A 5,437-nucleotide genomic window follows, 5' to 3' on the forward strand; every position below is an offset into this window, starting at 1 on the left:
GTTCCTTATGTTGGGATCAATGTCTCTGAAGTTTAGTCATAATGTTTCCCGAGTAAAGGTGATGCATCCTGTAGAACTGGTGTGTAGATAGGCTTTTCTTGGAACGAATGTCCCGTGGTTTTTGCTTCTTTGATTACCTGGGGAGATGGGAGAGGTCTGAGGCTGACCTCTAAGCTGCCCAGTCTTCAGCTAGTAGGATACCTAACCCCTCCACAAGAGGAGACTACCCACCCCTCTACCACGTAGCAGCAGGTGGATTTAAACCTCATGCCTTTGGGATTGCAAGCACAGCCTCTTACCCTGAGAGCATCAGTGCTCACTTTTCTCATGTAGACTTAGCAAAAAGCTTCACTACGTGACAAGCAATCCAAGTACTCAGAATTTATCTTTTTTGTTTTGGGAATTTTTCCCAGCTATTTTCCCTGGAGTAGCAATCTCAGTAAATTTCTGAGTACTTCAAGTAATTAAGCACTAGGAAACTAGCCAAAAGACTGGTGACTTACTCAAAACCTCCAAAGACACTTCAGAAAACTTCAAAAAGCAAGTCCATAGCCTTGAAAACTCATGAAGTTTTCAACTTGGACACAGATGTGCTCTCGAAATGGACTCAAGTGTGACTAACAGTAACCAATCCCAGTCAGCATATGCTGTGATTCCTAAGAGTTCATGCATAACAATTTTACCAGATATATTGTAATGGGTCATAAAGCCACTTCTTTCAAAGTCTGCAGTGTTTATATTTTTGCTGTCCATTTCCTGATAGCTTAGCCGCTAATTGGTACATATTTCACGAAGTATTTACTCTATGAAGATATCACTTCCAAGTGCCAAGTTTTGTGTCAGTTAAGAAATAGTTAACTAGTTATCTCAGCAATAAAAAAAAATAATAGTACTGAAACAAGATGGAGTTATGACTCATTCTATAAGAGCAGAATGGATCTGTAGCATTTCCTAGAATGGAATCTTTATGGGAGTAGGAAACCAGATGTTTCTTCCATGGAAATAGCAGAGTCAGGATGCCAAACTTTTGGTTACCAGCTCAGTGCTTAACCATTGTCCCACCAAAGTTCCTTATAACTATTTGGATATGAATTATTCAGGGTTATTTTAGCAGTTCTACTTTTCAATATACTCAAAGACCCTGGATCCTTCCAGATTGTTGCTCCCCATTTCCTACCAAGTGGTTCTTGAACACAGGCATAAACTGGCTCATCATTGTAGACACATTTGAGGAAAAGAAAAATAGAGAAATAAAAAAATATGCTCCTTTTAGATCATGTCTAGAAGTGGCTCATAATACTCTCACAAACATCATTAGCTATAATTTTTAACAAAGACAAAGAGTGTTGGGAAGCACTGTTTTGGGCTTGCCAGTTCTCTGAGATTTTGTTGGGTTTCTATTACTATTTGAACCAGGAGGCGGCCTTAAAATTAAGCCCAAGGCAGCTGGGAAGGAGGTGGCCATGTTGTTCCTGGTTTGGCTGGTGCCTTCCCAGGCTCGTGAGAAGCTCTCCTTGCCAGAAGGCAGGAGCGTGGTGGTGGGAGTACAGGAAGCATGGCAAGCTTTTGGAGTGGACAGCTTTTCCAGGAATGTGTTTGACGTGCAGGTTTGCTATGTCCCTGGAGTGAGGCTAGCCAGCCTGGGCCTAGGTTTTGAACCAAGAGGCAGCCTTAAGCCCAAAGGGCCCTCGGGCATGCGGCCCTCAGCCAGGTTCAAATTTTCTTCCTGTCAGACATTCTTCTAGGTGGTATAGCACTGGTCTGTGCGTTGCTGTACAGAGGTAACTCGTGGTTGCTGTGATGCTGAAGCCTGTGACAGTGATGTGCCAATCGTGGTAATGGGCACCATGGTGGACAGTGTTGGCTGGAGCTTCCCGACTAAATCAAGCCTGGAAGCAGGAACGGCATCCACTTCCAAAACGGCTTGCCTCTGGAAACTCTATGTACAAACAGTGTTCAGGCTGTTTGTTCATAGGGTCGCTATGAGTCGTCTACGACTCGGTGGCATTAAACAACAACAACAACATTACTACACAAGAAGTTTTACAGTCTATAGAAAATTGAGCTGAAAGCCAGGCTTGTTGGCAGTTCAAATTTATCAGTAGCTCTGAGGGAGAAAGATGACCAATCTCTTCACATGAGATTTCTGACAGCTCGGACTTAGTGGCAATGAGTGAGACATAGAAGGAAGAAGAGAAAAAGCTAAAATGGAGAGAAAAGAACACGCACTGTCACAAAACCATTTGTCTTTAATACCCTTTTAAAACAGAAGAATCAATTCTTTCCACTTAGCAGAAAAAATAATCCATAAGTCTTACAAAAGGAATTTCTGAATACAGAAAAAGAAATTTGAAGAGAGATTCTGATTATAGTTTTGTTGACTAATGATTATTGATTATAATACTCACATATTGGAAGCCTAAATTACTTAAAGTATCTTTTGGAAAAAAACAAAAAAGTATACTTTTCTTTTAAATATTGACATTTCCCCCTAACTTCTTGCCACAAATATTTATTTGATGTTTTAGCAGAAGTTGAATGCTTGTCATGTTCCTAATACACAATAAGAACTATCATTTTATGTTGACTTTTGCTAAAACTTGTTCTGAATATAAATCACAGTAACTATTAGAGAAGCCGAGAAAGGAGCTAAAGTGAATGAATTTTTCTTGGATACTTGACATGTTTGTGTAAGTTTTGAATTTAAAATCTGAAAAGTTCTGTTATTACTCAGCATGTAGTCACTACCAGTTAGACTGTGTACTGGTAGGGGGGATAAAACAGTTTCTTGTACTTATTTACAAAATATTATACCATATTAATTGTTCCACGTAATATGATTTTTCATATAGAGAACAGCAAATCAGAATGTTTAAAAATGAATAATTAGGGGAGTTCTGGTGGCCTACTTGTAATGAGCTAGGCTGCCATTCCAAAGGCATTAAGTTCCAATCACCAGCTGACCCTTGAGAAAAATATGGACAATCTCTTCCCTTGTGAGTTACTGTCTTTGAAAACCTCTCTCCAGAGGACATGAGTTGGTCAATTATGAGTTGGTTCTAACTTGACGGTACATAAGACCAACAGCATAATTAAGTATATCTCTCATAAATCAGCCAAGGTTCTGATGTGATAATGACTTTCTAATACAGAGAGAGAAAGCAATCCTTGCAATGAGCCCTGGTGGTACTTGCATGCTAACATAAAGGTCAATGGCTCTAATCTACCTGGTGGTTACATCCTAGGAAACTCTGTGGGACAGTTGAAGTCACTAGGAGTTGAAATAGTCCACAATGGTCCACAACAATAAGGGGAAAAATTAGTAAGACATTCTTGTGGTTCATTAGTTAAGTATTCGTCAAGTATAGGTTAGTAGTTCGAAGCCACCAACTGCTCTGCAGAAGAAAGACATGGTAGCCCACCCCTGTAAAGATTACAGCTTTGGAAACCAAAGTGAGAGTCAGTTCTTTCTCCTGAGAGAAAAAGTTGTAAAAATTCAAAAGGCAGGAGCTTTGCGATTTGTATGCTTTTCTGGGTGTATTTTATACTTGCACGGAGAAGTTTTATAAAGTCTTTTGATAAAAGAGTATTCTACTACTAACTAGAAACTCATTCCATTATTTGACACAAATAATAGTGTTTCAAACAAAAGAAAAAGAAAAGGGCAATAAGAATTTTATGTATTCTCTAGCATATATTAAAGTATGTATTCTTTTTAATACAAAATTTTTATTTTATACTGTTTTACCTACAAAGTTCATATGCGCTGTTTTTTAGGTTGATTTTTCCCATTTCCTTTAACTCCTTCTCCCTCCACCTCTCAAATTGTGTGACCCTATCCACCCTCCACACCCCACTGCTCCCCCACTATAGGTCCTCATACACATTTTACTAGTTGTCTATTTCTACAATAATGGTCTTATACAGTATTTGTCCTTATGAAACTGAATAGGCAGTAATTTAAAAAAATCATTGCTCCTGTGTGCCACTTAGTATTACATCATGTGACTGTGCCAATCCATTTGATTTTGGTTGGACATTTGGGCTGTTTGCATGTTCTTATGATAATTAATAATGCTGCTATGAATGTTGGTGTACAAGTTTCCATTTGTGCCTCAGTTCTCATTAACTTGGGATGTATTCTAAACAGTGGAACAGCCAGGTCATATTGAAGTTCTATGTTCAGCTTTTTTGAGGAAATGCTAAACTTCCTTCCAGAGTGGGTGTACCATTTTGAAATCCCACTAACAATGTATGAGAGTTCCTATATCTCCACATCCTCCCAACATTTATTACTAGCTGTCCTGTTAAATTCTGTCACTGCTATAAAGTATGTATTCTTAAGTCTATGTATAATTCAACCAAAAACAAAACAAAACACCACCTCATTGCACTGAGTCAGAACTGACCCATCGGTAACTCTCCAGTGGGTTTGCAGAGGCTGAAGATCACACAGGAAAAGGTTGTCCATCTTTCTCCCACGGAGCCATGGGTGGACTTTAACTGTCAGGGAAGTGTGGCCTTTCAGGTAGCAATAAAGCTCCTCACCAATAAGGCTACCAGAGCTCCTGTTGTTGCATAATTAAAATTACCATAATATGAAATTAATTTTCTTACAGCAATGAACATTGTTGCTGTTGTTATGTGCTGTTGAGTCACCTGCGACTTGTAACAGCCTTTTGTACAACAGTTCTGAAGCCTGCCCTGTCTTAAGCCAGGCTCACTGACTCCGACACACCTATCCGCATTGCCCCATTTACTGTGTCAATCCATCTCATTCAGGGCCTTCCTCTCCTGGGTTGTTCCTCCACCTTTACGACCATGGTTTTCTTATCCAAGGGTTGGTCTCTCCTGGCCACATGCCTAAAGTACGCAAGATTGAGCTTCAAGTTCCTACCCTCCCAGGATAAACTTGGTTTCACCCTCTCCAACACAGACCCATGTTTTCTTAGCGGTCCATGGTAGTTCAAGACTCTTCTCCAGCACCACAACTTAAAAACATAAATTCTTCTATCATCCTTAGTCATTGTCCAGCTCTCCGATGCACAGCAAGTAATTGCAAAGATTAGTGCTGAGTAAAATATCTCAGTCACGACAGGACAAATACTGTATAGTGCCACTGACGTAAAATGGGACTGACATTAGAGTTGGGGAGAGACTGAGAAAGATGGGATAAATTATGTATACTGCATTAAAACAGATGAGGGACAGACCTGTTTGAAAGAGATATATAATTAGATATTATTGTCATGACAGGAGTCCATAACGAAGGCTGCATAGTGGAGTGGACTTGGGGGAAGGGATTATATAACAATGAAAGAATTTTTCTTTTACTTTTCAAAGAGAAGAGCTAACCGGGGGTGGGGGTGGGATGGGCAGGGAGAAAAGTGCAACAATGAATGAATGGAAACACCAAATCTCTGTAAACTTTCATATA

The sequence above is a fragment of the Elephantulus edwardii genome, unplaced genomic scaffold (genome assembly GCF_000299155.1).
Source record: "Elephantulus edwardii isolate Elephantulus edwardi_28Jun2011 unplaced genomic scaffold, EleEdw1.0 scaffold00008, whole genome shotgun sequence".
Classification (NCBI taxonomy): Eukaryota; Metazoa; Chordata; class Mammalia; order Macroscelidea; family Macroscelididae; genus Elephantulus; species Elephantulus edwardii.